Below are 25,779 nucleotides of genomic sequence, written 5' to 3' on the forward strand. Positions count from 1 at the left end.
CCTCACCGCTACAAGCCCAATTCTGATATCAAAATAATTGGTTAATTATTTAAATCGATCAGTTAATCAACCCCTCCTCTCCTGCTAAATCCCACAGCAATCCCCTCCAATGCCCGATTCCCCCTTGCTTCTCCCTTCTGGAAATTGACGGAAAAAGGACTCAGTCTGTACTGGAGAAGAAGGATATCATGATATGAAATTGAAGTCAGTGTCAATTAAAGAGCAGAGGCTATACTCTCTACTTATAAAATTCAATTTCCAGAGGTTGATTCTCCTTATTTGGTAGAGAAAGCTCACAGCAAGCAACTTCATGTCCTAATTACGTAATTAAACTGCTACAAATTGGAGGTGTTGTCTTGTTGGAAAATTTGTTTATGTGTGCTCACGCTGACATGCAGGGATTGACTGAACTAGTGTACAATGCCGGCACCAGACCATGACCCACCCCCACCCCTCACCCCATCCCTCTCCACCCTTTCCAGAAAAAAATTGGCTGGAAAAAGACTCAGTCTGTGATGGAGAGGGAACATCTCACAACACAAAATTCAACTCAGTATCAATAATATATTTATGTATGTTCTTTATTTAATCAGTTACTGGGAGACAGGGCTCCCCCCTCTTGGGTAGATCTCCCTCCATCCACATTTCCCATTATGTACTCTACTGGCCATTAAAATTGCTACACCACGAAGATGACGTGCTACAGACGCGAAATTTAACCGACAGGATGAAGATGCTGTGATATGCTAACGATTAGCTTCTCAGAGCATTCACATACGTTTGGCGCCGGTGGCGACACCTACAAGGTGCTGACATGAGAAAGGTTTCCAATCGATTTCTAATACACAAACAGCAGCTGACCGGCGTTGCCTGGTGAAACGTTGTTGTGATGCCTCGTGTAAGAAGGAGAAATGCGTACCATCACGTTTCCGACTTTGATAAAGGTCGGATTGTAGCCTATGGCGATTGCGGTTTATCGTATCGCGACATTGCTGCTCGCGTTCGTCGAGATCCAATGACTGTTAGCAGGATATGGAATCTGTGGGTTCAGGAGGGCAATACGGACGCCCTCCTGGATTCCAACGGCCTCGTATCACCAGCAGTCGTTATGGCAGGCATCTTATCCGCATGGCTGTAACGGATCGTGCAGCCACGTTTCGATCCCTGAGTCAACAGATGGGGACGTTTGCAAGACAACAACCATCTGCACGAACAGTTCGACGACGTTTGCAGTAGCATGGACTATCAGCTCGGAGACCATGGCTGCGGTTACCCTTGACGCTCCATCACAGACAGGGGCGCCTGCGATGGTGTACTCAACGACGAACCTGGGTTCAGGAATGGCAAAACGTCATTTTTTCGGATGAACCCAGGTTCTGTTCACAGCATCATGTTGGTCGCATCCGTGTTTGGCGACATCACGGTGAACGCAACATTGGAAGCGTGTATTCGTCATCGCCATACTGGCGTGTCACCCGGCGTGATTGTATGGGGTGCCATTGGTTACACGTCTCGGTTACCTGATGTTCGCATTGACGGCACTTTGAACATTGTACGTTACATTTCAGATGTGTTACGACCCGTGGCTCTACCCTTCATTCGATCCCTGCGAAACCCTACATTTCAGTAGGATAATGCACGACCGCATGTTGCAGGTCCTGTACGGGCCTTTCTGGATACAGAAAATGTTCGACTGCTGCCCTGGCCCGCACATTCTCCTGATCTCTCACCAATTGGAAACGTCTGGTCAATGGTGCCTAGCAACTGGCTCGTCACAATACGCCAGTCACTACTCTTGATGAACTGTGGTATCGTGTTGAAGCTGCATGGGCAGCTGTACCTGTACACGCCATCCAAGCTCTGTCTGACTCAATGCCCAGGCATATCAAGGCCGTTATTACAGCCAGAGGTGGTTGTTCTGGGTACTGATTTCTCATGATCTAGGCACCAAAATTGCGTGAAAATGTGATCAAATGTCAGTTCTAGTATAATGTATTTGTCCATTGAATACCCATTTATCATCTGGATTTCTTCTTGGTGTAACAATTTTAATGGCCAGTGGTGTAATAACTGTAAGCACCGAGGAACTGAATGAAGTGCGGTATAGTATCCTCTGTTTGGGGTCACCCACATGTGAGTCTGTTGTGAGGCGCTGCCACAGAGGTCAAAAGAACCCAATGCCCTAATTACAGATAGTGGTACTAAATACCACCGACCACGGACCGGATGTCGGCCCTCTTTGACCTCACGACCCCGTACAAGGCATCAAGTGGCAGCATTCTGTTGATTGGAAAATTCCAGACTCGCTTCCTGTTGCTGTCTCTCTCAAGCAGCTGCTTCCTGCTTATGTGTATGAACCAACATATGCAAAGAAGCAAGAAGAATACTGTGTTCCCATGGCTAATTCTGGGGACAAAGGGAAAACTGATGCAATTTTGATACCAAAAATAGAGGGAAATATTCCAATTGAACTACCCTATCAGAACAATTGTTTAACAATTTACAGGAGTCAAACAGATCACATAAGAAACCGAAAACCACCTTATGATGATCCTTCTTCCTAATAAAAACATATTTTCAATGTTTCAGTATCACATGCAAACATTATGCAAATCAAGTAATAAAATTTCCACCTCAAATATATCTAATATTTCTGAGGTCTTGTATGCATTGATGTTTCAGAACACAAGCACCCTCCGCCACCGTAGTTTTTCCACTAAACATATTTGGTGAAAAATTCTTCCGATCACACACACTCGTGATTCAGAAGAGCATTCATACCCTTGCTGACTCCTGATAACTGTGGCCGCGCCATCGGCAGAGATTTCGCAATGTCTCATGGGTGGCAGTCAGCAGAGTCCCGCACACCTATCAGCCATGCTGGCAGCTCCACACCCATCCCTTAGCATCCATACGCCAGCCCTACCGAATGCTCTGAGGTCAGAGAGACTGTCACCAAGCGGTAAACTGATCAGTCTACATAGGGGAATAACCGTCCATCACAAACACCCATCATATTGAATGTTCCCACACAACACTCACGTCTGCTTGTGTTGCCACTCACCGGCCATACTAATCTGTTTGCCAGTCAGTCATCTAGTGAATGCCGCCACTGGAACTTGTCCTTGCTGCCGCGTGCAAGAGCCAACAGATTGGCGCACAATTTTTAACTAATCAGTGATTTCCGGTCGACCAAAGCATCTTGGCCACTTCTGTCACCAGATGAGACGCACTATAGGACATGGAGTAGCAGCTTCGATGTATAGTTCTAGTTGCAATTCCACCCCAAAATAGACACTCCCCAGTTTAAAAGATCCACTTTGCGCAATCCGCGACAGGGATGTTGTTGACAATACACGTTGAATTTCTCATGCGACATGTAGTTCTCTCACTTTCATAAAAAATGGTTCAAATGGCTCTGAGCACTATGGGACTCAACTGCTGAGGTCATTAGTCCCCTAGAACTTAGAACTAGTTAAACCTAACTAACCTAAGGACATCACAAACATCCATGCCCGAGGCAGGATTCGAACCTGCGACCGTAGCGGTCTTGAGGTTCCAGACTACAGCGCCTTTAACCGCACGGCCACTTCGGCCGGCGTCACTTTCATCCGAGCTATTTTTGGAGACAGAAGAAATCAGGGCTTACACGCCTTTTCATACTGCTAAAGTCCCGTTACTTGTTATGAAAATCCTGTAACAATATGGCAGAGGCTATATTTCCTCTAGGTATTCACTCATGGGGTTAAAAAGAAAAATGTTCTAATCATCTTGATATCCGGTACGTCTTGCATCACAGGACTAGTGTGTTAAACTTATTTTTCGCTCACGATGAAGTTTTAAGATCTACCTCTGTCACAGGATGCTTCCTCACTTACAAACTCTCTGAAAGTAATCAAATGCTTTGTCACATATGAAATCCCTTAATTAACAGCACAGATAAATTGTAAATTTAGGGTTTCTACTTCATATCACATTAAACATTTGGTAATATGGATCTCTTCCTGTGTAAATTGGAAATTGAAATTTCGTTAAAAGATCTCGCTAAAACGAAAAATCGCCTGATTATCACTCCAGCTCACGACTCATGTCGGTGGTACTCTAACCCTCGCCTCCACCCACCTGACGCCACATCATTGGTATCAAATTGATAGTCTAGTTAATTAATCTGATCATGACAGTCATTTGGCATGGTGAATAATTGTTGTCTGATTACAGTAGCCAGTAGCTCAAATGGAAAAGCCTGGAGGGAAGGAGATGTTCTTATCAAGGAACACTACGGAGAACCGACATTTGAAGTTCACTGCAGAAGGAATCTACCACCGCCAATATAATGACTACGAACGTAAGATACAAGCAATTAGTATCCATAAGGAGTGAGTGGAATAGGAGAGGGAATAACTAGTAGTGGTAAAGGAAACCCTCAGCCACATACCACACAAAGGATTGCGAAGTAAGCATATAGATGTAAATGTAAATTTACGCTGCCTATTAAGATGTTATTCCATCCATTTATAGGCACACAAACATAACAGAAGAAAGTTGTCTCCTATTTATTGATAAAGAAAAAGATGGAACTTCTGCTGGTCATTGTCCCTAAGTAAAAATCCTCGTATTAGATTCCAGTTGGTTCATTGCGATCACTTTGAGATATATATATGTGAGATGTTGTTATATGTGTGTCCACAACACTTAGATAAATCGATAGTGAGCTCACCTCTTACCTCCCCTTTCGTCAGTGTACCGCTTATCTGCCATACTCTCACGAATCTTCCAGTCTTCGATATACAGTATTTGAATCCACACGATTTCCATGGGTAAGTGATGTTGTTGTTGTTGTGGTCTTCAGTCCTGAGACTGGTTTGATGCAGCTCTCCATGCTACTCTATCCTGTGCAAGCTCCTTCATCTCCCAGTATCTACTGCAGCCTACATCCTTTTGAATCTGCTTAGTGTATTCATCTCTTGGTCTCCCTCTACGATTTTTACCCTCCACGCTGCCCTCCAATGCTAAATTTGTGATCCCTTGATGCCTCAAAACATGTCCTACCAACCGATCCCTTCCTCTAGTCAAGTTGTGCCACAAACTTCTCTTCTCCCCAATCCTATTCAATACTTCCTCATTAGTTATGTGATCTACCCATCTAATCTTCAGCATTCTTCTGTAGCACCACATTTCGAAAGCTTCTATTCTCTTCTTGTCCAAACTATTTATCGTCCATGTTTCACTTCCATACATGGCTACACTCCATACAAATACTTTCAGAAATGACTTCCTGACACTTAAATCTATACTCGATGTTAACAAATTTCTCTTCTTCAGAAACGCTTTCCTTGCCATTGCCAGTCTACATTTTATATCCTCTCTACTTCGACCATCATCAGTTATTTTGCTCCCCAAATAGCAAAACTCCTTTACTACTTTAAGTGTCTCATTTCCTAATCTAATTCCCTCAGCATCACCCGACTTCATTAGACTACATTCCATTATCCTTGTTTTGCTTTTGTTGATGTTCATCTTATATCCTCCTTTCAAGACACTGTCCATTCCATTCAACTGCTCTTCCAAGTCCTTTGCTGTCTCTGACAGAATTACAATGTCATCGGCGAACCTCAAAGTTTTTATTTCTTCTCCATGAATTTTAATATCTACTCCGAATTTTTCTTTTGTTTCCTTTATTGCTTGCTCAATATACAGATTGAACAACATCGGGGAGAGGCTACAACCCTGTCTTACTCCCTTCCCAACCATTGCTTCCCTTTCATGCCCCTCGACTCTTATAACTGCCATCTGGTTTCTGTACAAATTGTAAATAGCCTTTCGCTCCCTGTATTTTACCCCTGCCACCTTCAGAATTTGAAAGAGAGTATTCCAGTCAACATTGTCAAAAGCTTTCTCTAAGTCTACAAATGCTGGAAACGTAGGTTTGCCTTTTCTTAATCTTTCTTCTAAGATAAGTCGTAAGGTCAGTATTCCCTCACGTGTTCCAATATTTCTACGGAATCCAAACTGATCTTCCCCGAGGTTGGCTTCTACTAGTTTTTCCATCCGTCTGTAAAGAATTCGTGTTAGTATTTTGCAGCTGTGACTTATTAAATTGATAGTTTGGTAATTTTCACATCTGTCAACACCTGCTTTCTTTGGGATTGGAATTATTATATTCTTCTTGAAGTCAAAGGGTATTTCACCTGTCTCATACATCTTGCTCACCAGATGGTAGAGTTTTGTCAGGACTGGCTCTCCCAAGGCTGTCAGTAGTTCCAATGGAATGTTGCCTACTCCCGGGGCCTTGTTTCGACTCAGGTCTTTCAGTGCTCTGTCAAACTCTTCACGCAGTATCGTATCTCCCATTTCATCTTCATCTACATCCTCTTCCATTTCCATAATATTGTCCTCAAGTACATCGCCCTTGTATAAACCCTCTATATACTCCTTCCACCTTTCTGCCTTCCCTTCTTTGCTTAGAACTGGGTTGCCATCTGTGCTCTTGATATTCATACAAGTGGTTCTCTTCTCTCCAAAGGTCTCTTTAATTTTCCTGTAGGCAGTATCTATCTTACCCCTAGTGAGACAAGCCTCTACATCCTTACATTTGTCCTCTAGCCATCCCTGCTTAGCCATTTTGCACTTCCTGTCGATCTCATTTTTGAGACGTTTGTATTCCTTTTTGCCTGCTTCATTTATTGCATTTTTATATTTTCTCCTTTCATCAATTAAATTCAATATTTCTTCTGTTACCCAAGGATTTCTATTAGCCCTCGTCTTTTTACCTACGTGATCGTCTGCTGCTTTCACTACTTCATCCCTCAGAGCTACCCATTCTTCTTCTACTGCATTTCTTTCGCGCATTCCTGTCAATTGTTCCCTTATGCTCTCCCTGAAATTCTCTACAACCTCTCGTTCTTTCAGTTTATCCAGGTCCCATCTCCTTAAATTCCCACCTTTTTGCAGTTTCTTCAGTTTCAATCTGCAGTTCATAAGCAAGAGATTGTGGTCAGAATCCATATCTGCCCCTGGAAATGTCTTACAATTTAAAACCTGGTTCCTAAATCTCTGTCTTACCATTATATAATCTATCTGATACCTTTTAGTATCTCCAGGATTCTTCCAGGTACACAACCTTCTTTTATGATTCTTGAACCAAGTGTTAGCTATGATTAAGTTATGCTCTGTGCAAAATTCTACAAGGCGGCTTCCTCTTTCATTTCTTCCCCCCAATCCATATTCACCTACTATGTTTCCTTCTCTTCCTTTTCCTACTGACGAATTCCAGTCACCCATGACTATTAAATTTTCGTCTCCCTTCACTACCTGAATAATTTCTTTTACCTCGTCATACATTTCATCAATTTCTTCATCATCTGCAGAGCTAGTTGGCATATAAACTTGTACTACTGTAGTAGGCATGGGCTTTGTGTCTATCTTGACCACAATAATGCGTTCACTATGCTGTTTGTAGTAGCTAACCCGCACTCCTATTTTTTGATTCATTATTAAACCTACTCCGGCATTACCTCATTTGATTTTGTATTTATAACCCTGTAATCATCTGACCAAAAGTCTTGTTCCTCCTGCCACCGAACTTCACTAATTCCCACTATATCTAACTTTAACTTATCCATTTCCCTTTTTAAATTTTCTAACCTACCTGCCCGATTAAGGGATCTGACATTCCACCCTCCGATCCGTAGAACGCCAGTTTTCTTTCTCCTGATAACGACGTCCTCTTGAGTAGTCCCCTCCCGGAGATCCGAATGGGGGACTATTTTACCTCCGGAATATTTTACCCAAGAGGACGCCATCATCATTTAATCATACAGTGAAGCTGCATGTCCTCGGGAAAAATTACGGCTGTAGTTTCCCCTTGCTTTCAGCCGTTCGCAGTACCAGCACAGCAAGGCCGTTTTGGTTAATGTTACAAGGCCAGATCAGTCAATTATCCAGACTGTTGCCCCCGCAACTGCTGAAAAGGCTGCTGCCCCTCTTCAGGAACCACATGTTTGTCTGGCCTCTCAACAGATACCCCTCCGTTGTGGTTGCACCTACGGTACGGCCATCTGTATCGCTGAGGCACGCAAGCCTCCCCACCAACGGCAAGGTCCATGGTTCACGGGGGGGGGGGGGGGGGAGGGAGGTAAGTGATGTCCGCAGCTAAATCCCAGACCCCTGCTAATTCTCTCGAAATCCAATCACATTGTGACAGCACATTTCCATTAGTTAAAAGGCTATCTAGTCCTCTACCCATCACTGAGTATACAGCGAGCCAGCACAAAGAGAAAAATGGCACCCTAACGTATATGGGGAAATTCACAACAATACAGATCATACACGAACTGACCAGAGAAAATCAGAAGCATAATGCCTACAATTCATAGATATCGAATGGGATTCTATAAACATCACCCTGTACATGTTCTGATCTCCTTTGTTGTACTCCTATGATTGCTACGTTAGAAATACGACAGTGTAATGGCATCAGGAAATTCGTTGACAGCAATCTCTCTCTCTCTCTCTCTCTCTCTCTCTCTCTCTCTGTCTCTATCTCTCTCTCTCTTTTCCTCTCTCTCTCCTGCTCATTATTTTTATAACATCCAACGGAGATAAACTATCAACTATAAAAACTTCCCTAATGTCACCCAGTAGAGAAGTCGATGATATATTAACACATCTCTCTCTTCCGATATATCAGAAACAAGCACCATCTGTATGTTGACGTCAAGCATATCAAATATAAATTTATTGGTCCATTGTAGCATGTGGCCAATGCCCGAAGTCGCTTGCACAGACTTGCGTAAAGCTCTGTCGGCCGTATTCCACAGACCATCAGTCACAAGAGAGGGTTCCTATGTCATTATTTCCTACACAGTTTGATACAATGTTTTAATTCTGTAAAACATCCAAGCAGTGTGTGATTCCAGCTTTGCACAAAGCCATACTTTTGTATTTCCACCATGACTTTGAGGTCTGCTTCAAGCGCTACACCTGCATTAACACATTTCAAGCCATCGGCTCTCACAGAAAGCTGGATATCACATGGTGTAAGTTAAGCTGTTCCAACAACATAGGCGGTGTTTCTTATCGACAAATATTTGTTCCATTTTTGGAGAGACCAAAAGCATTGATTCCTCATACTGGTGTGCCGGCCGCGGTGGTCTCGCGGTTCTAGGCGCTCAGACCGGAATCGCGCGACTGCTACGGTCGCAGGTTCGAATCCTGCCTCGGGCATGGATGTGTGTGATGCCCTTAGGTTAGTTAGGTTTAAGTAGTTCTAAGTTCTAGGGGACTGATGACCACAGATGTTAAGTCCCATAGTGCTCAGAGCCAACCTCATACTGGTGGGGCCTGTCGCACCAAGGTATAAGATTGCTTTTTCGGGGTCCTAGTTGGTAGTCATCCTGACCACCAAATCTTTGGACACCACCATTCATTTTTATGGCTTACAGGGCACTTGATATGTCGGAAGACAGAGACGTGTTAATACCTTATCGAGTTCTCTACTGGGTGATGTTAGTGAAGCTTTATAGTTCATAGTTTTACTCCATTGGATGTTGTAAAAATAACGAGCAGAGTGAGGGAGAAAGGGAGGGGGGATAGTGGGAGAAAGAGAGAGAGAGAGAGAGAGAGAGATACTGCGCTGTCAACGAAGTCTCTGACACCATTCCATTGTTGTATTTCCAATGTAGTAATCATAGGAATATGATAAACGAGATCAGGACATTCACAAGGTGATATTCATAAACCGCCATTTGATATCTATGAATTGTAGGTGTTTTGCTTCTGAATTTCTTTATGCAGTCCGTGTGTACTCAGCGTGGTTGTGGATTTCCTCCTGTACGTTAATGTGCTATTTTCCTTGGTGTGATAGCTCTCTGTCCAGTCAGTGACAGGTGGAGGACTAGACAGATTATTAGCTAACGGAAATGTAACAGTGCTCTCAGAATGTGATGGGATCTCAAGAGGGTTGGTAGGGGTCTGAGACTTGGCGGGGCACATCTCTTATTCATTTAAATTATGTGGATTCAAATGCTGTGTATCGAAGACTGGAAGATTCGTGAGATACATTAGATAATGATACACTGACGAAAGGGGAGGTTTGAGGTGAGCTCTGTCTCGGTTCTTCTACGTGTTGTGGGCACCTGCATAACAAACGCTCAGATATGTCTGAAGAAGTGACCATAGTGAGAAAACTGGGAGCTAATAAGAAGATTTTTACTGAAAGACAATCAGCAGCATGTAATACCGAATACATAGATAAAATACTTTCTGCACCATCCAGAAATTTTCGGCGTTGAATATCCATTGAAAACTTTTACTGTTCTTCTAATTCTGAATCTGTATGCCTTCTTACTATATTTAATGGGTAATGGGTGTAGTAGTGTATGTATTTCTGAATGTATATAACGGATTGAAATTATATCGTAAATTACGTTAATTTCTGGGTAATAGCCAAGGGAACTTTATTTTTACTGTATCGATAGCAACGACGAAGTGGCAGTAGCTGTGCATTGTTCATCTTTGTGTATGGAGTGTTTTTGTCACACTATGAGCACAGAGGAACCAGAGCAGCTTGAGTCATGAAAGATTGAGGAAGTGGTTGTTGGGAGCTACTACAGATGCGGTGTTCAGCTATGATTGCAGCAGTGTAGGCGCACCTAATTCATTACCAGCGAGTATTGAGAGCATGGTAGGAGTGGACAGGCAGAGGAAGTTTCAGTTCTAACTGTTGCCTCTCCCATAATTATCCATGACTCTGAAGGCAATTCGGGTTCTTAACCAGCAGCTGGAGCAACAACAGCAGCAGCTCAGCATTGTCATTTGCCACATTATTCATCATCCTAACTGCTACAGCGTCATAAGATTGTTAAGTGAGAAAATGTAACTAACGTTGTGGATGCATTATGCTGTCGCATTTCTTTCACAAAGTATGACTAACTTGAATAATAACCTACAATAGTTAAAACTTGTAGGACACCTGTGTTGTCACTGTCCTCAGACAGCATTACCAAGCAGGGTCTTTTCCTTTCCATGCAATCACGGACTATTGTAAGAATATGAAAATTGATTCACTGTTTACTACCAGTGTTGTTTGTTTGTTAATGACCAGTTTCAGTCTAAATTTTGTACACCAGTAACTGTTCATTCTTCTCTTACATAACAGAGGCTTAACTATTTTGCAGTATTTGGTATTAACTTCATTCGCTTAAAGTAACATAAAAATTCATTGCCCAAACTAATAACATAAGTACAGCACACATTAAGAGTGCACAGTTTCATTTATTCTGTACGTAGCTTAACGAGTGACTTCTGCTGGCTTGGTATGCATTTTACAGTTGTTATATTAAAAATAATCAGTTGGCCATTTGCTTAAAGTAAATTCAATTCAGTTTGTCAATAGTCAAAAGTAAATTGTTTGCCTTTCTTCTAAATTCTGTATTAAGTTACGCTGAGGTTACTGGAAGTCATTTTTTATGTAACAAAATTTGAGTTGTTGCCAGTCATTTATTTAACCAATAACTTCATTTAACTTTACTTTCAAAACTTAGTATTTCAGAATAAGTAACTGAAAACTCGGTGATTTCTCACTCATTTATTTTCTCATAAACTGTTGCGTTGTGGAAAAGTGTGACAAACTTCTATTGCCATGCCACTGATTATTTCCTCAAATTTCTTTGCCATTACGTTTCGTAAGATTCTGGAGATTCATTGCCCTAGTGGGCTGGCGACCGTTTAATTATCCTCTTTTTAGCTAATCAGTATTTTTTGTTTCACCCGTATTTTTTATAGTAAATATTACATGGTACACTTTTCCCCCTGTGAGGTTCATGAGCGATTGCACTATATTCCACCCATTTCAAAATTATCGTCAGTATTTAGATTAGGTTTACAATAGATTCTTCCTTCAGAAGGGTCTGTTGTACATTTGTCCTACTACCTGCCGTTATTTGTTTCGATAACAAAAGCCTTATTCACTGTAAAGTTTCATTAGGCATATGTGATCACGGTCAGTTATATTACAATCCAGTAGGCCGATTAGGATGAAGGGAGTTACATACAGAGGCTCCATCGTTTGTTTTTTCGACTAATAGGAGGCAACATTATTCTGTGAGGTTTATGGGCCTACAGCTGGATGGAATGTTATCTTAATATGTAGAGTAAATTTACATTTACATCTATACGCTTACTTCGCAAGTCATCATACGGTGTGTGGCGGAGGGTACCCTGTACCACTACTAGTCATTCCTACTCCTCTCGTAGATAGAGCGAGTGCACAGACTAAATATATGCCTCTTTATGAGCCCTAATTTCTCTGTATTACCGAATTTACAATGTGGTACATAGTATAACCGTGATTTTTACAATTTTCTACCCTGTTACCTTGTGAGACTTCTTATGTGACAAAGCATTTGATCATATTAAAAGAGTTCGAAAGTGAAGGAACATCCTGTGACAGAGGTAAATCTCAGCTCTCCGTCATGAGTCAAAAATGAGATTAATATTCCAGTTCTGTGATGCAGGACATAACATATAATAAGCTTATTCGAATAGTGTTTTTTTTTTTTTTTACCTTGTGAGAGAATACTTAGTGGAAATATAGCCTAAGGAAATGCATGTAAGCCCTGATGATTACTTCTGCCTTCGAAAATAACTTGTATAAAAGAGAGGAATCTATATTTCACGTGAAAAATTCAAGGTTTATGGTCAACGACATCCCTGTCTCGGATTGAGTAAGGTGGCTTTTTAAAACTGGGGAGAGTCTGCGTTGGGTGGAACTGCAATAAGGGGTGTACATCCAAGCTGCTGCTGCTTGTCTCACAGTGCAACGTTGCCGGCGGCAACAATGTGGACAGGGCTTCGGTCGACCTGACGTCACAAATTAGTTCCAAAGAATGCGCCGATATATCGACTCTTGCCCGTGGCAGTGGGGACAAGTCCTGGCGGCAGCGTTCTCTGGATGACTGACTAGCAAAGTGTGTAGCATGCTGGATGAGAGGCGACAGAAGCGGACGTGTGTTGCATGAGAAGGTTCACTATTACGGGTGTTTGAGCTGGACGATAATTCCCTCCATGCAGATTGATTGGTGACAGTCCCTCCGACCTCTGAGTGTTCAGCAGGGTCAGTGAATTGACGCCAGGAGATATCCCTGCAACTGTCGGCGTGGCCAATGCATGTGTGGGTCTTTCCTGAGCAGCTTCGGTGAGAATATGCAATGTCCCTGCCAGCTGCTCGGCCATTGCTCTTAGCAGTCGGCAGACAGCACACTCTTTGCGATCGCTAATGTGTGTGAACGGTAGGATGTTTTCGCCAGATATGTGTAGTAGCAATGTTGTGGTGAAGCAGGATGCTTGTGTCCTAAACTGTTGGTGCATACAGGACCTCACATATATTTAGCGCTCAGATCCATTTGTGGCGGAAATTAAATTAGTTGATCTTCATAATGTTTGTGTGTGATACTCAAACGTTAAGAACTTTTTTGTTATAAATAAGGGTCATCGTAACATGGTAGTGAGTATTTTATGCGATCTTTTTGGCTCCTGTCAATTATTATACAATTACTTGGGTAGGTTAGTGCAAATGGAATATTTCCCTCTGTTTTTGATATCAGATGGCATCAGGTCTCCCTTTGTCCCCAGGATTAGCCAGTAGGGACACGGTAGCCACGAACAGACCAGACCTCATCAACGTTGTCAGTGTTGAGACAGGGATTAGTGATCATGATGTTGTCATTACGACTATGGTTACGAAAGTTAAAAAGTCGGTCAAGAAGGCTAGGAGAGTATTCTTACTAGAAAGAGCAGATAAGCAGTTGTTAGCATCCCACTTAGTAAATGAATCGACTTCATTTGCTTCCGGTACGATGGACGTGGAAGAATTATGGGCAAATTTTAAACACATTGTACATCACGCACTGGACAAGTATGTGCCGAAAAAGTGGGTTACGGACGGAAAAGACCCACCGTGGTTCAACAGCGCAATTCGGAGAATGCTCAGGAAGCAAAGGCAGTTGCACTCGCGGTACAAGAAAGATCGGGAGAATGAGGACAGGCAAAAGTTAGTAGAGATTCGTGCTGCTGTGAAAAGAGCGATGTGCGAAGCATTCAACCACTACCACCGTCATACCTTAGCAAAAGGTTTTGCTGAAAACACAAGGAAATTCTGGTCTTACGTAAAATCGGTAAGTGGGTCGAAGGCTTCCATCCAATCACTCACTGATCAGTCTGGCCTGGTAACGGAAGACAGCAAAACGAAAGCTGAAATTTTAAATTTAGCATTTGAGAAATCTTTCACGCAGGAGGATCGTACAAACATACCGCTGTTTGAGTCTCGTACAGATTCCCGTATGGAGGACATAGTGATAGACATCCCTGCGGTTGTGAAGCAGCTGAATGGGTTGAAAATAAATATATCACCAGGTCCTGATGGGATTCCAATTCGGTTTTAGAGAGAGTACTCTACTGCGTTGGCTCCTTACTTAGCTTCCATTTATCGCGAATCTCTTGCCAAACGTAAAGTCCCGAAAGACTGGAAAAAAGCGCAGGTGACGCCTGTATATAAGAAGGGTAGAAGAACGGATCCTCAAAATTACAGACCAATATCCTTAACATCGGTTTGTTGCAGGATTCTCGAATATATTCTCTGTTCAAATATAATGAATTTCCTTGAGACAGAGAAGTTGTTGTCCTTGCATCAGCAGGGCTTTAGAAAGCATCGCTCCTGCGAAAGGCAACTCTCCCTTTTTTCACATGATATCTTGCGAACCATGGATGAAGGGTATCAGACGGATGCCATATTCCTTGGCTTCCGGAAAGCGTTTGACTCGGTGCCCCACTGCAGGCTCCTAACTAAGGTACGAGCATATGGGATTGGTTCCCAAGTATGTGAGTGGCTCGAAGACTTCTTAAGTAATAGAACCCAGTACGTTGTCCTCGATGGTGAGTGTTCATCGGAGGTGAGGGTATCATCTGGAGTGCCCCAGGGAAGTGTGGTAGGTCCGCTGTTGTTCTCTATCTACATAAATGATATTTTGGATAGGGTGGATAGCAATGTGCGGCTGTTTGCTGATGATGCTGTGGTGTACGGGAAGGTGTCGTCGTTGAGTGACTGTAGGAGGATACAAGATAACTTGGACAGGATTAGTGATTGGTGTAAAGAATGGCAGCTAACTCTAAATAAAGATAAATGTAAATTGATGCAGATGAATAGGAAAAAGAATCATGTAATGTTTGAATACTCCATTAGTAGTGTACCGCTTGACACAGTCACGTCGATTAAATATTTGTGCGTAACATTGCAGAGCGATATGAAGTGGGACAAGCATGTAATGGCAGTTGTGGGGAAGGCGGATAGTCGTCTTCGGTTCATTGGTAGAATTTTCGGAAGATGTGGTTCATCTGTAAAGAAGACCGCTTATAAAACACTAATACGATCTATTCTTGAGTACTGCTCGAGCGTTTGGGATCCCTATCAGGTCGGATTGAGGGAGGACATAGAAACAATTCAGAGGCGGGCTGCTAGATTTGTTACTGGTAGGTTTGATAATCACGCGAGTGTTACGGAAACGCTTCAGGAACTCGGGTGGGAGTCTGTAGAGGAAAGGAGGCGTTCTTTTCGTGAATCGCTACTGAGGAAATTTAGAGAACCATCATTTGAGGCTAACTGCAGTACAATTGTTCTGCCGCCAATTTACATTTCGCGGAAAGACCACAAAGATAAGATAAGAGAGGTTAGGGCTCGTACAGAGGCATATAGGCAGTCATTTTTCCCTCGTTGTGTTTGGGAGTGGAACAGGGAGAGAAGGTACTAGTTGTGGTACGAGTTACCCTCCGCCACGCACCGTATGGTGGATTGCGGAGTATGTATGTAGATGTAGATGTTGATGTATTCTGAGGAGAGATGAAAACCTCCGTCTGTGTATTTGGAGACGTTGGTTCACACATACAAACAGGGAGTAGTCACTTGAGAGAGACACCAACAGGAAGCGAGTTTGGAATTTCCCAATCATCAGAATGCCGCGACTTTAAGATTGTTTTGGGGTCACAAGATCAAAGGAGGCCAACATTCGGTCTATGGTTGGTGGTATTTAGTATTGTGATCTGTAATTAGGACAATGGGTAACCCCTGTGATGACGAACAGACGACAGATACATGCACAGGGGGAACTCAAACAGCGGCGACTATACTGTACTTCATTCCATTCCTCGATGCTTACAGTTATTACATCATAAGAAGTGGGGGTAGGTGTTGGCGACATGAGCTCTATCCATGTTGGGGAGCCCTCTCTTACGCAAACTGCTTAAATAAAAAATCTGCATCAATATATTATGGACATTGATTTGCGTTTTGTGTTGTGAGATACTTCCTCTCCAGCACAGACTCAGTCTTTTTCATTATCAGTTTTTCCCTGGAAGAGGTGGAGAGGGAGGGTGTAAGGGTTGGGGATGGGACGTCCTCTGGTGGTGCCATTGTGAACTAGCTCAGTTGACATCTGCATGTCAACGTGGTAACACACACAAAAATTTTCCAACAAGACAACACCTCGAATCTCTAGCAGCGAATTACATAATTAGGACATGTAGTTGCTAGATGTGATCTTACCCCACCAAATAAAGAGATTCAGCCAATGGAAATAGAATTTTATAAATAAACTGTGTATCCTTTGCTATGTAATTGACAATGACTTCAAATTTGTACCTTGAGATCCTTCCTCTCTATCACAGAATGAGTACTTTTGCCACCAATTTACAGATGGGGAGGGGAGGGTGGCTGAAGGATTGGAGGGGATGGATGAGGGATTTCCCTGAGGGTGAATGGTTACTGAATTGATCGATTTAATTAATTAGTCAATTAATTTGACATTAAAAGTGTGCATCTGTTGGAAAGAGGTATGGGAAAGGGGCTAAATATTTCCTAGCGGCGAGGGGATAAGGAGGAGGGGGAGGGGAAGAGGTGGGGGGTTTCTCAAAAGGACGGATAATCCCCAGGGGGTCATAAATCAATTAACACGACAATAGGTTAAGGGGAGGGGAAGGGGGAGTTTTACATGAAAATCCACTCAGCAGAACAATAGTTTAAGGTCATAAATCAATCAGCTGTAACAATCTAATTAATTTGCATATCAATTTGATATCAAAAGTGGTGTAGAACATAGTTTAGCCAACTACTAGGGTGACCCTGTCACCCATAACTACTCTCTGGAGGAGATGTTTAGAGCAGAGGTGGCTAAGATTTTGGCTCCTGGGCCCTGCCACTGCCAGAGTGCCAAAGCGCTCAACCTGGCTGGCGCATTTTCCCCACCGCCACGCCACGCTGTCTGATTATGAGGGTTGGGAAGAGGGGGAAACAGTGCCACATTAAAATGGCAGTGCAGTCGCACTGCGGAATGCATGGTTTTATATTTCACATTTTGCATCAACATATAGGGTGCGGCACTTAAATCTGAAAAAATGAAACTTTTCTTGAAAGCAAATTTATTGAAACAAAATCCAAATCAAAATGAAAATCTTCTTACATATTAGTAGTGGTATCTTTCAAGAGTAATATTATTCGATGTAACCCCTTCTGCCATACCGCCTCCAATCTTGTCCTGAATCGATCGCACGAACTCATAAAAACAGCGCTGTCCATATTCGCGTTTGCTGCATCGGTAGCGGTAAGTAGAGATGCAATATTACGGTGCCTCGTCTAATTGGTAACTCTTCCGACTACGCTCCAAACATAGAAAATGGATCTGAGCACTATGGGACTTAACTTCTGAGGTCATCAGTCCTCTAGAACTTAGAACTACTTAAACCTAACCAACCTAAGGACATCACACACATCCATGTCCGAGGCAGGATTCGAACCTGCGACCATAGCGGTCGCGCGGTTCCTGATTGTCGCGCCTAGAACCTCCAAACATAGAGTCGAGGGTGTTCAGATCCGGGCTATTCGTAGGTCAGAACTCCTTTGACCAGAATATGTCAACGTTAGCTGAGAGCCAGTTTTGGACTAAACGGCTCATATGAGGTTCTCCTCTGCCACCCGACGCACTGTTCGCTCGCTGACATTCAATACTGACGCCAATTTCCTCAGCTGTTGCCCCGAGTCCTCTGAGATCAGCGCCTGATGACTACAGCAGTTCGTGACACGCGTTTCCTCGAATGAGATTTCCTTTCCCACACTTCTCCGAAGCATTACACTTGACCGCTATATCATAAACAGTTGATCTCATGTACCCGAAGAATCGAACTATTTCAGTGCGCGAACGCCAAGAGTGAATGTTTTCGATAATCGCAGCTCTTCTGTTGTACTCCGCACTTGTCCTTAACATCTCGGCCATTCTGAGGTTTTGGCTGATTACTATATGCCTATGGCTTTCAAGAACGCCCATCGCGACCTCTGGTGGAACAACGATATGGCGGGAAATTCAAATTGAGCTTTGTCCGGATTTAAGCATTGCACCCTGCAGACCACAAACAAAAAACGCTTTTGGAATTATTTCATTACCTTTGGTGCGCTAAAAACGAGTATAATTTTTATCTGGTACGAACTGTCAGCAAATGGACAGACGCAGACCATTTCATAGTTTCGTCTCACGTTACCACGTAAGCGTGACTAACTCGGTTTCACACTTAAAAAAAGGTCTTTCACACAAACATGTAGATCGAAATATTGTATAACTTTTTCAACCTCATTATAGAGATTTTGGAACGCTGCCTGAGGAAAGAATTGTAGACGGCGTGGACAGTTTTAACGTAAAAAAGTTTGTCGTTAAAACTGGTATTACCTTGCGGATCAATCAGTTACATCTGCACATGCACAGGGGTGCTTTCAACTGAAACGGCAAACGGTGCAGGCAGTGTGCAGTCAAGTCCACTTAAATGCAAATTCTGCACTCCAATCTGGATTTTCTAGTTTTCGTTCTTGTACTTCTTTTTCCTTCGTAAATTCAACAACAGCGAGTTTTAAATCGAAAAATCGTTCCAGGCATAATTTCTGACTTAACCAATGTACTTTGCAGTATATATGAATATATATACTCATCGGTCAGTTCCATTGGAAACGGTTGCAACTGAGAATGATACAATGCGTCTGACTTCAGAAATTTTAGTGTTCCTACCACTAAATACTTCAGGTGTGCTAGGTCTGCAAAATTAACACAGTGTGCTTGTTGATATATAGAACAATGAATCCCGTCTGCCGATCGTTGTAATCTTTTGCTCTTTCATTATCAGCTAAATATTTAAATTCTTTCTGCATGGTATTGTAATTTCGTTTCATAGCAGATAAGCAGTACTGAGAATTGTCATTCCTCTCTTGTGTCATTTCCATTCGTTTTAAAGGATTGCGACGACAGATCTGTAGGACTGCCTCTTTTTGTGTGCTGGCGGAGTACAGTGACAACTCTTGAGGTATCTTGCACTGCGAACAAGGCTGCAGCTCCGCAATGTTTTCAGTGCACTGAAACCTAAACCTTAAGACAACTGTCCACAAACAGCTAAGTCCAAACTCTGTCTAAGTCTCTCCACTTTTTCTGCAAACAGCCACTGAACCTGCGAACGTCGTTCATATCACGAACAAATAGCGAAGGGTAAACGGCGCTGACAGCACGATTCTGCTGAACTCAGAGAGTTGTGCCATCTGAAATATGCCGCACCGTAATACTACATGAAATGTCGCGCTGTACGGCGTACTTCCGAGAAGCATCGAGCAAAGCCGAGTGAATGGCCGTGCCTTGACCCGTCCGTGGCACGCACACATGGCATGTGTGAAGCTTGGCACGCCGTGGTCGGCCCTGGTTTAGTGCATATATAAAACATTAATTGTTCCACAATATGAGTACCTTGCAAAACGAAATTATTTGTGAATTGTCCCAATTAATGTGAGGATAATCAAATGCCAAATGCTCAGTTTCAGGCCCTACTGATACAAATCAACTACTTCCTCTGAACGTTATTTAGTAAGCACAATAACAGTACATCAAATGATGAATGGTAAACTATGCTTCTACTGAATGAACAAATTCTACTCTTGACTATACAATTTATTTGAAAATAAACCCGTTCAGTCAACATGAACAATAAACAAGTTACAAAATATCCGTCGAACACACAAAAACAGTAAGTGACTGCAATAAATTGATAGTGGATCTCTGCTGCCTAATTCTGCTCAGTTGTGAATAATGCGATTTGAGACACTCTCCATGGAATGACTGAACTCGCTTCTGTATTAATCTAATCAGTTGACTTGAAAACTTAGTGAAAAAACTTTTGCAGTTGATCCCAGCAATTTACACTGTCTTCCCTGAATGCCGGAGTGGGTTCCTATTTCACTATCTGAAACAGAACACAGTGACAACTCTTGGGGTATCGTGCACTGTGAGACAAGGCTGCAGCCCCGCAATGTTTTCAGTGCACTGAAACCTAAACCGTCAGACAGCAGACCACTGTCCACAAACCGCTAAGTCAAAATTCTGTCTTAATCTCTTCACTGTCAACAACAAACGTAAGACGGGAACTCCCAGCCGAAGGCGGAATCCAGGAACCTCTCATACACAAGTGTATAGCCAAAAAAGGGCTACGCAGATAACTGTATGGTAAACGCTGGAAGAGAAAACAGAAATCCTCTTTAGCCCTGGAATAGGGGGGAGGAGGAGGCTCTAACAGAAGTGTTCACATGTTCAAATGTGTGTGAATTCCTAAGGGACCAATCTGCTAAGGTCAGCGGTCCCTATACTCTTACACACTACTTAAACTAACCTATGCTAAGAACAACACACACACACCCACGACCGAGAAAAGACTCGAACCTCCTGCGGAAGGGGCTGCGCAATCCGTAACATGGGGCCTCAAATCGCGCGGCCACTCCGCGCTGCTAACAGAAGTCCTCCCAGTTTGGAGGCTCAGACTGTAACTGCTGGCTTTCCAGCTCATCAGTCTGGAATCGCGAGACCGCTACGGTCGCAGGTTCGAATCCTGCATAGGGCATGGATGTGTTTGATGTCCTTAGGTTAGATAGGTTTAAGTAGTCTTAAGTTCTAGGGGACTGATGACCTCAGCTGTTGTCCCATAGTGCTCAGAGCCATTTGAACCATCTTCCAGCTCACCTCTCGTTATCTCGTTATCTCTTCATACTCTTAGTACCCCCTGTTCGTACTTCCACTCTTCTCACTCTAAAAGGCTCCAGCCGACGACTTACTCAAGTTTTATTTCTCCAGTTGAACCTTCTGTAACGAATTCCTTCTCCCATCTAGTCATACAAATACAGTAATCGAAGACGTCCGCGATAAAACCGTGGAAACAGGCTGGCGGACGTGCCAGCGTGCTAACGGTTGGTAACCCCGTAGTGCTGCCCGACACATTCCGGGCTGCTTCTGCATTGTTCAAAAGGTTTGTGTCCAAACATGTCGGCGTCAATCGACCACTGGCAGTCATTGAGTGGATCCGGCCTTCGGATTTCGTTGTGGTCGTATCCTCGCGAAAGTTTGCGGCTTCGGTGGCACCCGGGACTGCTGCTAGTCCCTAGAGATCTCTTGGAGTTGCGTTCCCCCGCGGAAATGGCTTTTGAGCGCCTGTCGCCATCCGACTCCCGGTTGTGCCTCCTGTTGCCCCAACGCTTCGCCGCACAGCGATCGTGAAACCAGTTTCTCTTCTCTCCACTGAGTTTTACACAGCCACGCTACATTAAATCCGACCACCCAACATACAAATGAAATTCAGTTATTAGTAACAAGGTGTACTTTACTATGTCAATGATAGTCTATTTTCATAATAAAACGGCACCATGCCTATCAAATGACATCAAAACACACTCTAAGTACCTGTCACAGTGTGGGTCGAAAGCACTGTAAGTTGCCAAATCTTGTCACCTTGCATGAATACGATTAATCCAAGTTGATGAGCGTTACAGACGGTCAGAAAATACTAAGAACATGCCCGACGAAGGTGCTGTATATGGATTCCTTCACACCACCGTTATACATACACAGGATTATTCTAATACATCTAAAAGAGCACTGGTTTTCCTCACGACAAGGTTTATGCGGTCGTTTCATCTTAAATGCACCCGATAGCTGAGTGGCGCCGGCACGGTAACTCAGCGTGTTCGGTCAGAGGGTTAGCTGCCCTCTGTAATAAAAAAACTGTGTTAATGGAACAACGACGAACTGAAATGGTTGTCTTGCGACGTCCGCCCCGAGCAGATACAACGAACGAAAACGAACAAAATGAGATTAAAAAAAGATAAAAGTGGTCAGCGTGACAGAATATCAATCCAAAGGGCCCGGGTTCGATTCCCGGCTGGGTCGGAGATTTTCTCTGCTCAGGGACTGGGTGTTGTGCTGTCCTAATCATCATCATTTCATCCTCATTGACGCACAAGTCACCGAAGTAAGCTGGCACGGTAGCTCAGCGTGTTCGGTCAGAGAGCCCGTTGGCCTCTGTAATAAAAAAACTGAGTGGAAGGATCAACAAACGAACTTGTACGGATGTCATTATGACGTCCGCAACGACGAAACACAACGATCAACAACGAACAAAATGAAAAAAAAAGTGGCGTCAAATCGAAAGACTTGCACCAGGCGAACGGTCTACCCGATGGGAGGCCCTCGTCACACGACATTATTATCTTAAATCCAGAAGTATGCATCTAGACATTGACTGTTGCGACAGGTTACTTTAACTGCAAAAATCCAAATCTGATTAAAGTATATTTTGATATACAACAGAATCAGCGAATACCAAAGCTCTCCTGAGGGGAAATGTGATAGAATCTTTATTTCCTGTGTAACTGCATAAATAAGTCTGTATTTACGTATGTTGACAGTCAGATGCTAGTTTTTGCACTACACGCCTGTTATCAACAAGTCTCTCTGCAGTTCTTAACAGTTGAGGAGCGTTTTTTCAAAAGCCGATAAATGCTCAGTTTTTCAAAATTCATATTTTTGTAGTTACAAATCAAGCTTGTAGCCATGCGAGATCTATTGAAACGGTCTGGTCAAAATCTAATACCTGCTGTTGTTATAGAGTGTTGAAAACTACGACTCTGGAAAAACTCTACATTGGCTCGCAGCTAGTAAAAGCAAAAGTAGATAAATGCTGTGTGTGCTTTGCTTCTGAAAACCGAAGGAAGAATAACAATGTAGGACGCCATCCTCAATGATAATTTGAGAGAGTCTCAAAAAAAAAAAAAAAGCATAAACAGTGGGCAAGCACGTGCACCAGAACCAACAATAGATTTACACAACAACGTTAAGTCCCATCAGCCAGCTTTGTCAGAGAGAGGTTTGCAGTAAAAGAGTAGGCTGTTAACTATAAAATTGAGGTTAATTGCATGTAACTGAGTGCTCAGGTGGTAGGAAGTACAGGTCGAGACTGAAAGCGGTCAAGAAGAAGAAGAAAACGCCAGCTATTGCCTGTCCACATGAGATATCTGACATACAAGCTAACTGAAAGGCCTTAAGAAGAGAAGAATATAGAGCAGCTGATCTCACTTACGATAATATCACAACTTTTCGTTGTGATGTGAACAGTTTTAGCAAAACAGTCCAGGATGAATTATTACTAAAATACATGTTAATCACACCACCAAACTGCAAGACATCAAGAAAGAAGCAAAAAGGAAGAATTTTGTTTCGATGAAGTACGATATAAGGAAAGAAAATGGCCAGAGAGTAGTACCAGTGTGTACCGCAACATTTCGAGCAACATCAGGGATGTCTTAAAACAGACTCTCAGATTTGGCCAACAAAGTTCATTTAGTAGAGAAGTTACTGACTGAAAGCTAAGGGGGAGACTACACCAATAACAAAGTTAAGAAAATTACAGCAGCTATAAAAGATTATATAGAAACATATAGGTAAAGAAAAAGTTGAAATGAGGGTATTTACCATCTGAGCTGAATACAATCAAAACGTGGAAACATTTCTGAAAAAAGGGGGACTCGCCACGCCTTCCCACTTGCTCTTTTTTGATATACAAACATATTTTATGTCACTGCCTTAATTTGCGATTTAAAACTCCCCATACAGATACATGCTCAACAAGTTAGATTGGTCTACCGACATAAAAAAAGGAACTTAATCTGGGGGGAAAGAAACAATTAATAACACACCACTGGTTGCAAAACTTCATGTAAAAAAGTTCTACGCAAAAATCCAAATCTGATTAAAGTATATTTTGATATACAACAGAATCAGCCAATACCAAAGCTCTCCTGAGGTGAAATATTGTATTCGAGACAGATATGGCTATACTATTTGTGCATTACGATTCATTCCTGAGCATAGACAAAGGAATTCAGAATGAAAATAGAGTAATGATGTGCCCATTAATGGCCTTAGAAGAAAGCTGGAAATTTAATAAGCTGGGGTATTATTTCCCTATTCATGGTCGCAGCTGTAGGCCTCCTACCAACGTGTTTGGTAGAGTCGGAAAAGACTACCAATGAATGGAATATATTCTTTCACCGACTGAATACTATAAAGTGTTGGAACAACATGGCATGCTAATAAAAATAGGGAAGTGCAGTGCACTAAAGTCATTAATAGATTTCTAGTTTAGTATTCTTGTAACCAGTATTCTGTGTTGTATTTCAACAACGTTTATTGTTGTTTTGCAGTTCTGCTTATTAAAAATTTACGGAAAAATATGATATCCATGTATTATTGTATGTCTATGCTAATTTAACAGTAACGTAGCCTTCTCTCTGAATAATGTTAAAAATAAAAATGATAAAGGAAAAACCTTGAATGTGTATATTAACAAAATCTGTAACTTCCATCTTTGAATTTATTGACTTTTAAAAAAATCTGAATCTTTGTTCTTTATTCTGATATGAAAAATGAAACTTTCAGAATAATCAGACGCACAATCAGACTTGTGCCTACGAATGCGTTGTAAATGTTTAATTGTCTCGTATATATAAATAGTATTTGCGTATGATATTTAAAAATGCGTTTCCTCAAAAATTTACTTTTTTACATTTATCGAAGTTTGAAAAAATGATTCTCAGTTTGACACAAATTTAAGACTAATTTGAGGTATGCAGGACGCTGTTTACGCCAGTGAGGATGTCTCCCTATAACGATAAATAAGTCTAGTGGTGCTCGCCACGATGCCCTCAACCCAATCGCACAAGTAATCGAATATCCTGTACACACGTATTTTGTTTAGTGTTTGACGGTCAGGCACTACTTGTGTTTCGATTGTTTTCTGGATTCAAGTATCACCTTATGAATCCGCGCTTTGTTATCCACTGCTATATGAAGAACGTGAAGGAAATGTATGAGCTTTCGGAAATGAAGTGCATTATTATAGTAAATCTACTGTATATGTGCACAGAATGTTTCCATAAGTCTTTGGTATATTGACGTCAGTATGATAGCTTTACAGTTTTTCACATCTTCCATACAGAATTTAACGAGCACTGTGTCAAACTGAGTTGCCTTTCCTGTATTGAGTGAGTCTTTCTGATTTCCTGGTATGCACGTACAGACTTGTATATGAGTCATTTTTAGACCAGTGCGGCTGCTGAAGGTCGACGCTGCTTTGTGATCTTTGTCTGTGAAGCAGTTTCGTCAACCACAGCTATTATTTTGGCCTCAATGTCAATGTCTTCGTTTTGGTGTCTCCATGATCGACGAGTTTCTAAAAAAAAGTAATTGGTCCATTTACTGACTTTACGCATGACTAAAACGTTTTAAGTTTTTGACATCTTGACAGGTAAGATTCTATTCAAGGCGCCATGAAGACGAAGGGTAGCCACACCCATTATAAATGTCCACTAATCGGTTTACCGAAATT

Source organism: Schistocerca nitens, chromosome 3, assembly GCF_023898315.1.
Source record: "Schistocerca nitens isolate TAMUIC-IGC-003100 chromosome 3, iqSchNite1.1, whole genome shotgun sequence".
In the NCBI taxonomy this organism is placed as follows: Eukaryota; Metazoa; Arthropoda; class Insecta; order Orthoptera; family Acrididae; genus Schistocerca; species Schistocerca nitens.